This window comes from Ixodes scapularis, unplaced genomic scaffold, assembly GCF_016920785.2.
Source record: "Ixodes scapularis isolate PalLabHiFi unplaced genomic scaffold, ASM1692078v2 PGA_scaffold4__175_contigs__length_147842914, whole genome shotgun sequence".
Lineage (NCBI taxonomy): Eukaryota > Metazoa > Arthropoda > Arachnida > Ixodida > Ixodidae > Ixodes > Ixodes scapularis.
Genome location: NW_024609879.1, coordinates 9834894 through 9846973, shown reverse-complemented (window position 1 = coordinate 9846973; position 12080 = coordinate 9834894).

Below are 12080 nucleotides of genomic sequence, written 5' to 3'. Positions count from 1 at the left end.
CACATACAAACCGTTTTAAGAAAGCAAAAGTCGAGCACTTGTGTGAAGAATGTCGCACCGTTCGCCGGAAGTGCACCGACGGGCATGAACCCCTATGCGGTGCGCCAAACAAAAGAAATTATTCAAAGCACATTTGATGGTTGCTAATGACCATAATAATTTTTTATATGTTGTCTTTTTCCTGACTGAGTATGCCGAGATAATTTCAGACACACCGTTCAGACACTAATCTAGGGCGTCAGTAAAAGCTCGTCCAAAAAGGCTTAGCGAGGAGTAGGGGACGCTTGTTAGGGCCCCCGTCGTAGCTAGCCGATCTCAGTGTTTGCGAAAACTTAATCTTCTATCAGCATTAAATTTGAGTGGGACATATATGATGACACGAGGAAGACATCATAGTAACTTTTCTGCAGTAGTGAGGTCAAATTTATTGCATTTCCTTAAAAGTTCGTGGGTCAACGCTGGGCTCAGCTTTGATACTCCTGTGAGGATGCGGCTAACTTTCCGCGCCATTAAGTAACAAGAAGCGGACCTTTGTCTAACGAAATACGTGTAAGCCTCAAGGTGACGAAATTTCAGTTGTATTTCACTGGTGCTAGACGGGATTATTGAAATTCAGCTCAAAGAAACACTCGAGGGGTGAGGTGACTAAGCCACATCTTACTACGTTTTCATACGCTCGCACAATATCCGGTGTTTCAGGAACCAAGGAAAGTGCTTCGGTATTCGTTTTGTATTGCTCGAGAATATGTGCATTGTACATTCGTGAAAAATCAGATAATCGAAAGAGCAAGCAGCGCGTTCGGTCGCGGCGCGATAGCATGAGATGGAGCTGCTCAGTCGAAACCGAAACTGAGTGGCCAACTAGTTCCCAGAGTGCACTGCGTGGTATTTCGCCGCGACGGGGCCCCTCGGTTTTAGAAGAAGTCTATTGGGCAGATATGGGTATATAAGGAATTGGGCAGATATGACTTTATGCGTCCAGATACGGCCTGATTATGCATATCTGGTAATATCTGCCCAGTTTGTTGTATACGTATATGTATATGTGTACGAGCAAAAATTTTCTTATCAATATTGCTCAATGTTATCGGTCGAAACTCGGTTAAAGATCTTGCCTGAATCGCTTGAGGTGTGTTTAAAGTTTCTATGGTATGTGTTTGCAAAAATGATGGCGGAGGACATTAAGGGAATAAGCTTCACTAATAATCTCAAAAAAGAAAGGAGCGACTGCGTTCTTAAATTTCTAGTAAAATTCTCTACTGAAGCCGTCTGGTCCAGGTGTTTTGTGGGAAGATAAACCATATCTGGCACATTCAACCTCTTCAAGCGTTGCAGCTTTTTACAACGACTCTTTAACTTCATCCGAGAGTCGAGGCGTTTCTTCTAGTATAACTTCAAGGTTCTCTTTGTTTAAAGCCATGTTTTCGCCACCCAATAACTGGGTGTAGTAATCCATAAAGACGTCTTCAGTGAAATTCCTATAATTACTCGTGATGCCCTCGTGGGAGATAGCGGGGATCGCTTTAGAGATTGCATATTTTCTTTCTCCGTTCAAGGCCCGCCGAATAGGTTGCTCGCCTAACAAAAATGTGTGGGATCTTGCTCGTATACTTGCTCCAAGTTAACGCCACTGATAGGTAAATTTCTAGTTTCACCGTTGCTTTATTTTTGCCGTCATTGTGCCCGGGTTAAGATCTTCTGTTCTGAAGAGTTCATGCCAGTACTTCTTTAGTCCTATCATCCCTTTGCTCGCCTCACGCTTTAAGTGAGACGGCCTTTCGATTGCGGTTTGTTTTACCTCTTCTTTAAAGCATTCCCACTTCTCTAGATAACAAAATTTTTCCGTCGTTTTTATTTTGTTAAATGTTTCTGCCACGGCCTGGACAAATTCGTCGTCTTTCAGGCGAGTGTTATTTATTTCGCAAAACATCCATTGGAATTTATTTTCCCTAGGTTTCAGTTTTCCTAGCGTCACAATAACGAGGCAGTGGTCGGTAACAAAAAGCGGTTTTAATGAGTAATTTGTTATACTACTGATAACGTCGGCAGCAACGTAGATGCGATCAAATAGCGAGCGGGTCGCCCGTTGAAAGTGTGTGAAATTACTCTCCAGTGATGGTTAAACAAAACAAAATCGCACAATATAAAGCGCCTCACTCGTCAACAGTTGCATTTAAGTTTCGGAGAGGTACTGACTTTCCAAGGAAAAAACAGACACCCCGCTGATACTCCGACCACATGACTTACACACACTTCGTAGCGACTAAGAAACGGCCTCAGCGCTTGTTCGATGTCGCTATCATTGGACATTTTTTTCTCTTGTAATGCAAGAAAATCGATTTCCTCGTCAGCCAGTAATCGTTGCAGCTAGTACTGTTGTTTGCGCGCGTTCAGGCCTCGGACGTTTAGAGTCGCGATCGGATAGGCTCGCGAAGAACGAATAAGCGCGAGCCATAAGGCGTCATGCACGCGGCTAAATAGAGGCCTTTCTAACAGAACCCAAGAAAAACGGGTGTCATCCAGAACGGGACTTACATGGCCTGGACATGCACTATGATTCCTTAGTGCGAATGTAATCACACGTGACGCGTGACTTGACGCTAACACGAATCTTTTTGGGTCCAGTCCTGAGCCGTAGTTGCGCACCAGTTTCGTCCCCTGCGAGATCTTCAGGGGTGGAGAATGGGTCTCGCAGTCGCTTCACGACCTGTCCCATCTCAACATCAGTCACCGACACGTCAGACGCGGGGTCCCGACCGCCCTCGTCGTCGTTGCTGTCCTTCGGCGGACCTGCTGCCCGCTGAAAATGCACTTGTCCTTGACATGATGGCTCCACCATCTTCTTGACCTCGACTCCTGGCCCTTGCGGCACGCACTCGAATTTGATCGTACAGGGCGCCGAAGTCAACTGACGGGGACTGCCGCGGCAGCCGACCTGTCGCCTTCGTTCAGTTCAAGTGTGGTCTGAGTCCAAGCTCCGACCGCCTCTTCAGCTTCCGCGTCGTCCATGATGAAGTCAAACTGATCGTCCGCCTTGCGGTCACGGGCCATTGAGGCGTAGGTCTTGACACAGTCCTCCGCTTCGTGACCGTAACGATCACAGTCAGTGCAGCGGGGGACGCGGCATTTGCGCCTGATATATCCCTTATGACGACTGCGAAGGCAGAGCTGGGCTCGTCCTGGCACCACGACCAGCACCTTGCACCCATCAGCACGGATCCCGTGGGGCAGGCTGTCAACGGTCTGACCTTCTTTAAAAGTCAGGCGTACCGTTCTGGTATTCCATTTCACAGCTTCGAACCCATTCTCTCGAAACAGGAATTTGGTAATGTCGGAGACCTCTCCTTATCGCTCCAGCTCCTTCTTCACTTGGCCGTTGGGAACGTCGTACGGGAGTCAGTGAAGCTTAAGCTTCACCGCCATGTTTGCCGGGTCGATGACGAGACACCGCTCGTCTTTTATCGTCAGCTCCTTCGCGTCGACTAACTTCTATTTCGCCGACAGCCGGTGCAGTCTCAGCATCTATACATAGTTCATTTGATGAGGCCCGGCGGACGCGAGGTCTTTCATCACATCCAGCCGCTGCAGTTCTTCATGAAATTCTTGCATTCGATACGGACGTCCTCTCACATCACAATGCAGGAAAACAGCGTTAGTTATGACGTATCCAGTTGGCAGCGAGGGCAGAATTACCTGTTATGCATCAGCAGATTCACAGAGGCACCGCGACCAGGCGTGGCCGCTTTCGCCACTCCGACGGAGCTCATAATAACACGCGGCCACGCGCGCAGTGTTGCCAGATGGTCCCACCAAGAAACAGCCAAATGACAGGAAGGTATAGCCCAAATATAGCCAAAGCCGTAAAAATAATATAGCCAAAAATAGCCAAGACTAAAAACAATGATTTTTAAGCCTTATATTGACGATTTCTCACACTCATACGATACACGTTACAATCTCTGTTTCAACCCTCAGATGCACCTCCTTTTGTGTACATTATGTTACTTGTGAATTTTTCAAGAAAATCTTCGATAGAATGCAAATCCGTACAAAACTGGACGTTCCTTTGTAGGTTTTCAGAAGTACAAAACACACAGACAGCTTTATTGTGAAGCCCGGGAGGTATGATCGTACAGTAAAAGAACAAAATACAGACGCAGAACAGTCAGGGCACTATGTATTTCAAACCAGAACCCCAATATCTGACGTCCTTACCGATATCCCACCCGTCTCTTTTTTTTGTGAAGAATATTAGTGTCACCCATTTATGTTCACGCTACTTTTGATTTTGTTGTCCTTGCTGGGGGTGGACAACGACTGGAAGGCAGTCAATTGTTTCGCGGTAAAACTGCGGACTTCTCATTTTTACAAACTTAGGTGCCTAAAGATTCTCACAATGGGCACCAAAGCGGCATTTGGAGAGTTCAGTCTACGTCCAGGCAGAGCCATATGCGTCCGGGTTGAAGGCACGCTACCGGGCCTCAGGTAATAGTACTATCTGTTGGGTTTGCTCCACTGCACTGTAGGGAGGGGCGGCGGAGAAAAGCTCACCGGAGAAAAGCTCACCGGAGATAAGCTCACCGGAGAAAAGCTCACCACAAAACCGGCAAATGCGGAGAAAAGCTCACCGATTTTTTTTTTTTAGCTTAGAGGATTCTGCGTCAAACGTGGCAATTTAACACAATTCGCATTCGCCACTTCATTAAAAAAAATGTCCTTTTTCTTGTAATATACTTGAAGGTCATTGGGCATATTTACTGATTCCTCAGAAATTAGTAATCACCCATTCTGTATATTAATGAAGCCACAATAATGATATCAGAACATCGTACACTGGTAAAAAAGACAACAATTTATTGACAACTGAGGGTGCGCCGTCTGTAGCTCTGTCAAATAAAGAGGTTTCTTCTTTGTGAGCTAATATGAGTAGCGGCGTGTGAACCGTTTCAGCTCCAGATATTTTGTAGTGCCTAATAGTTAAGTAGGTGTTTGCTGATGCAATTAATGACGGCTACGCTGTTTTCTTTCTGTTAATTTCACTAAGAAAACTTTAGTTGCGAGAACAGCTTCGTCCTGTCGTGTTTGTTGTCTTCACTTCGTCGTCGTCGTTTGGGCGATTTTCATCATGTATAACGTTTACCAACTCGCCCTATTCGCTACCTTACAGAATACTATTTCTTATATAGGTCACAAGTAACAACGGTGCCAGTGTGCAGCTCTGAAAGTCATGAGTGGCTCACCTTAGAAGGGCACTATCACACAAAGGCAACGTGCGGAAACATCAGCACGAACGGCTAGAAAACGTGCTTGTCCGTGGAAGAAAGAAGCCTCGATATCCTACTGACTGCGTTATCCTGTTTTCAAAGGTTAATAAAAGCTTCAAAGAGAATTTTAGGCACGGCGTTGTTGCGCATGCACTTTCGGATTTTCGGTGTTTACAGTTTTGATTTTTAGGTTTTAGGGGGACATAAGTTTTCGAACTTTTTCATGTTATTCAAGTTCAGAAAGTTTTCAGTTAGCCTTTAGTTGCCTAGAGAGTAAGCCGCAGAAAACACTGGCCCGCCATTATTAATTTGGGAGCAATGTACTTAATAAGCTTGGCAAATAATACGAAACAGGACATTTTCTTCTTGACAAAGCTGACAAACTTTAATTATAATAAATTGATATATGTTACGCATGATCCAACAGCCTCCATATAAAAAGAAAAAAAAAATCGGTGAGCTTTTCCCCGCATCCGCCGGTTTTGCGGTGAGCTTTTCTCCGGTGAGCTTTTCTCCGGGATTCGTAGGGAGGAATCCCGGAGGAAACCCCAAAGTTTGTAGAAGTTTGAAGCCTTTCTCCTTCCTCTCTTATCTGTCGACTAGCCGAAAGAGAAACAATTTTTTTTCGAAACTGATTAAAAGTTCGAAAATTAACTAGCCGAACCACAAAGTTCGGCGTCGAACTTGAGGTTCGACAAAAGTTCGCCGCATTTTTAGAAATAGCCCAAAATAGCCACATAGCCAACCACGAAATTTTGACGCCAATTAGAAAAAAATGAAGCCCAATTTGGCTATATGTAGCCCAATCTGGCAACACTGCACGCGCGCGCTCGCAACGCGCTCGGCCGTATCATTAACACGGAACTGTACGGATACATATTTAGCGATCAGTTGTTATTGATGTTCCACTAACCAACATATTATGGCAATTTAGTGTTTTACTCGTTTACTTATAGAAGCATTCAGAAAAGGATTACATGTAGGCAACCGGACGCGCCCGCAGCGCACACGTATGCGCTTTGCGTGAACGCAGCCTGCTGCTCCGTGGCTTGCACCTGGCATGGACGTACGTGATGACTTGGTGACGAGCGCTTGAATTGAACCCCCCCCCCCCTCCCCCAGATATAAATATGGAAGCAAAGGGAGGGGGGGGGGGGGAGAAGGCGAGGCGCTGCTGAGCGCTCCCAGAGCCGTATACTGCACAGAGAGTTTGGCCATTCATTGGGAAGTATAGGAGTCAAATGAGGAGACGCAACTGGCCGAAGGTGTGCTGATCGTGTTCCAAGGTGTCTTCGCAAATTCGAATGTGGCCAACCGGAAGCCGGAAATACTACCCTGGTGGTGATCGCGAGAAACGAAATTTATAAGTGCGTCGGAGTATTTCTCCGTGACTGAAAATGTAGTGCGCGTGATGTTTCAACTACGGTCATACAAAATCATGCTGCAAGAGCTCGACTAGCGGAACGATCGACGTAACCCGCACGCCATGCGTCTAGGACTGGGAAGCTGCCGCCCGAGCGGTCCCACTCTGCCCGAGCAAAACAGAGTTCGAGCGGCACATTCACTTCTTACATCCTTCTGCATGATCCTTATCGAAACGTCACGTGCACTCTATTTTCAACCATGAAGGGTTACTACCTTTAACTCATACGCGATTATTGAAACCACATACATATGATTACATCAGTTTCTCGCTACTACCACTAGGGGTTTTTTTCGGCTTCTGGTAGGCCAAGAGTGCATGTCAAGCCCTCTTTCTGCGTCTGGTGCACGCCCTGGTTCGGCCCGCTCCTCTCATTGACCAAACTCTCTATAAACGGCTCTGAGCGCGCCCCCCCCCCCCCCTGCCCCCCACATATTCATACTTGGGGGAAGGGGGCTCTGGTAAACCCTGTCCTCCACATTCCGGTGTCAGTGTTCTAAAGCCAAGAATATCTGCGGTACATCACTTATGCACGGACGCGCGTCATTGACGTCACTGATTTGCCGAGACGGTCCGCTTTCGCCGGATCGGCCGGGCGGGCAAGGTGTGGGCAAAACAACGGTCCTTTGCATGTGCGACGCAGCATTTTGGCATAGTGCGAAGCTGCATGGTTGTTGGTTGTGCCATGAAGGCACTGCGAAAGTAGTGGAATAAGCTTTCACAAGTTCCAGGCGGACGCTGACAGACGCAGAAAATGAATAATCTGCGTTAATCGCAAACAAAATGGTCGCCTTGCACGGACGACCACTTGTGTGGCGAGCCTTCATTGAAGGCGCAGCTTCCACCGCAATTTTGTTCCCAGCACCGAGGCACTCCTATGCGTATGGAAACCGTTATCTGGTCCACCTGAACTTCCTTACAAAGGTGTTTGCACGCATGCTGCCGCCCAAAAGTTCCCCAGCTGCTCGCTACAACGAGGCATCGTGGGGTGTAGCACCTGCTCACTACGACGGCGGCAACGTGACTCTTACGACGCACAACCTGTCGCCTCGAGGCGCCCACAGGTTGCTATCTCGTACCGAGCGTGTAGCGTTGAAACATGTGCAGTTAAATTTACGACACAAAAGACTCCCGATATTTTCGCGCGCCTAGCGCTCCGCCAGTGATTACCAAACTTGAAGTAGTTGTAGGCCTCAAGAAACTTCTACGCTTGGCGTGTCGGCCGTAAATTAGCTGGGCGAAAAGACCAGGTAGACGGCAACGTGCGCCATCGAGGTTGACGGCAGTGGCCCACTTGGCGTCGGAGCGCCACCGTTCCATGATCATGGCGTAGGGATCCTCGAAGCCGACGCCGCCAACGCACAGTTTTCCGCTGTATGGCTGCTTTTCAGGCTCTGGCATCAACAGCCAATAGTCAGACACAACAAATAAAAAAAAACGACGTAGACTAAAAATGCTACAAACGCCGCACCAATTTCGGTTAGCGAGGGTACAGATCGCGTCACAAAGGGAAACGACACGGCGAGAGCGGCCGCTCTCGCCCACACCCCTCCTGCGCATGCGCAACTCTTTTGCCATGTTTGTGAACAGCGCGCTGCGCGTCGGTGTATACATCTTCGATTAAATCTAAGTACACTTTTGTCTAATGAAATACTAAAAACGTTTATTGCTGGCATCTGAAATTTAAGCAGAATTATGCAAATACATTTATGGGACAATATTTATACTCAAAACATTGGATTTGTTCTACTACATTATTATGAATAATCTTTTAAATTCGCTTTATATAAATGGAACTTAGTAACACTATGCGAGTTTACCATTCTTTACCACCTGAGACTGGGTGGAAGAAACACGACGACGTCTCAACGACGTCGTCGTGTTTTTTGCACCCAGTCTCAGGTGGTCAAAAATGGTAAACTTACACCAGCTCGCCTGCGCCCTAACTGTTTTTTCACTATACGACTCTTGCTTTTAGTGCTTGTTAACATTAGGTTTACAATAACGCAAAAGAGGTGTCTTTCGTTTTGTTTTTATGTTCCTCCCACACAAACTATAGTTGTTTGTGTTTTTTCTGGCGTGGCATTGTTTTTTTTTTTAATTTATGCGCACCACAAGGTTGGTTAGTACTAAAATATGGTTTTAGTGCACAGGGCCTGACACACCGAAAACCGTAGTTTTGACGGCAAATTTATAGCGGTTGCCGAGTGTGTTAGAGTGGCATGTTAGAGTGCAATTAACACATAAATGTATTGTGGCTGACACTGACAATCTGCGGACAAAACGTAATTCACAATTTCCCTCTGAATTTTTATTTAAAATTATATTTTGCATGTTTGAAGTCGTCTGGAGTAAACTTAATTTGAGGATGACTTCTATTTGTTTTTTTTTAGCACGGGCTTGAATAAGGAGCAGTTCCTAATTGAATTATATTGGGAGAACTTTCGAAACCCATTAAGGAAAACAAGGTTATGTTTTGCATAATTTTTTTCCCCAGTAAGCATCTTGCTTGCACCAGGGACAAGGCCATCCGCATTGATTCTTTGATGAGCACTGAAAAAATGAAAGCATATTTGTAATAAAGTTTACTATTAAGAAGACAGGTTCAAAGCAAATCAAATGTATTGAAATTTATATCTAGTACTAATATTTTTGTGGGACGTATAAAGAACCTGAAACACAGAAATAAAGATTCACAACATGTGCATTCAAATTTAGAAAAAAAGAAAAAGAAATATTTAGAGAACATGTTTAACAAAGGAGTGATTTTGTGAGCACAGTCATATTTCAACGTAAAAGTAGGTTATGTTTTCATATTGAATATGATAACACAAAACATTTTTTTCGTTTACTGCTACCGCTAACTAAACCTTGGAACTAACTCTGCATCAGATTACTTGTACCCAATAATGAATATGTTGCAATGGGAAGCCTTCAGATTATTCCACATAATTTAACACATTTTCCTGTTGAGAGCGCAAGTTCGGTATACATTGCGTGCAAACTTCAATAAAACATTTATTTAGCTGAAAAAGCTTCTAGCTGAAAGGTGAGTGAGGATATTTGATGAGGTGGTATCGTAATGTGAAATGAATTGCGCCCATGCCAGGCATTAATTCGCCTGACGTAATTTGCGTTTTAAAATAGTGTATATGATTGGTGGTGATATATTGATATGAAGAGCACTGAAAAAAAAAAACGCGGGTAATGACACTGCAAACACACTGTTTTTTTATTACGGCACAGTATACTAAGTGATTGCTTATGTTGCAAGCTGATCAATACAACATCCATGTTTGTTCGCGTGCGTTTAAGCACTCAACCTCTTAACTACTATGAAACCTTAAACTTCAGAATTTATTCAGAGCATCTTGGTAGTTTGAAAACCTGCTTTTAGGTCAAAACGAGTTCTGATAACCCATTGTTTAAATTGTTTGATATACGCAGTTTGTGCATCTCAATTTAGTGAATTCCAAGCTTTGCGTCATAACTCAAGGATGTTTGCTACAAACTCAGCAGTAGTCGCAAGCCGGCTGCGAAAGCGAAACGAAAACGAAAATTAACATAACAGAAGCTTGACTTTACACTTTTCACCGGTGGACGCGATGAAAACAAAGTAAAGATATCAGGTCAACGACGAACAAGAATTGATATGTGGCAGTGTTCAAACCCTGGTCCCGTTTTGAGAAAATGAGCTCTTATAAATGACCTCACTCTAGTCACTAATAGAAGCCAATCGTGCTGGCATGTTGTTTTTCTGTTTTTTTTATAGTGGTTTTTAGCCTAGATTACTCATACTGACAACACGCATTTTCAATTAAAGTTTCAGAACAATTTTATGTATTCCAGTTAATGTACTCAATTTAAAACGCTTGCGGCATCGCGAAAGGTTGGGGGGGGGGGGGGGGGGGGAGGTGGTCGCGATGGAATATCTCACATTTGATGGGTCAGAGATTTATTACTATTTATGTATAAGGCGTTACGTCAGTTGTATTTTTATTGTTAAAGCGCTTGGTCGAGTTTAGGTCACGTTTACTTTCATTTTGGAAGCGCGAATAATTTCAATTCACTCAAACCCAAGTGCAGAACTGATATCCCACGTATTTGCCCTACCTGTAGCTGAACGTGCGAAGGTAGCGGTTCTTAAAATAATATTAATTTGGAACTGTTGTAATTGCATCAAATTAAGTAAATTATACCCCAAAACAATCTAGAAACCAAGTAGGGTATGCTTGGAGTTTCGAAGACTAAGTAACTTCACTTTTTTCGTAACAAGCATCACGGATAAGTTTATTATCTTGCAGAAAATGCCATAACGGGTTATCTGGTCATTGGCAGTTGCAGCCAAACGTCGACATGGCGAGATATATGTAGAGTGCCGTATTATTATTAATGGACTATTTTTTTTTTAATTCAAGCAAATTTTAGCTAGTCCGCTGAGATAGTTCAAAGCCAGATATGTACGTAAGGGGCGGGAATCTAGGGAACCTCGTGTCTTAGACATTCTGGTTATGTTTAGTTGAGATGCTCGGTTTACGCGTTCGGTAAATTGATTAAAACAATGTTTCACTCGCTGCGAATGATAGAAACGTGGCGAATTCCAGAGAATATTCTCATTTCTCCTCAAGAGGCAGAATAAAATGTCATTATCCTTATATTTTTATAACCAGAGCAACGGGTTTTCAAAGTCTTTTTGATTAAATTTAGAAGAGCCTTTTTGAGTTTTCGTCCCACATTTGTGGCTGTAATTCAAATAAAGTATACTAGTTGTAATATATTGGATATTCATCCTACTTTTTGTTGCTGTTTTACCAACATGACAAATGCACTCAGCCTAAAGCGATGCATCACGGAAATAGGAATTGCATTCCAACCACGATTGTTATAACTTCTACGGTCAAAGCTACGATTCGCGGCAGTTGTTATGTATGGTTAGCTTCGCAGTAGTGGCTGTATAAACTAGGAAATTGCGGGTGTGACTTGGTTAAATAGGCATTTCTTTTAGTACCAAACAATCATAAAAAAAAAACATGGCGTATCGTCCTGCAGAGCGGCAAAGTCGCGGAGCGACATCGGCTCAGGCGAAACACTCGCTCATACGCGAGCGATTCCTAGCGACCAGCTTCTGGATGGTTGTGCGTTGTTTTCTTGGCTAGACTTTTTCCGTTATAACTCACGAATGGCAATGACGCAAGAGGATAATGACTGAAGTTCGTCATGTGCAGGCGTTCTAAATGAAAGCGTTCTTTTGAAGCCCAATCGCAACATCCTGGGGTAAAATTCATTTTGCAAGGCATACCCCTACAGATAACCGAGTTGAAAAACTATGATCGGCGAAATTGTGAAACACGTTGCATTCTGTACGCCCTGTGTGTGCACTTAGCGTATGTTAT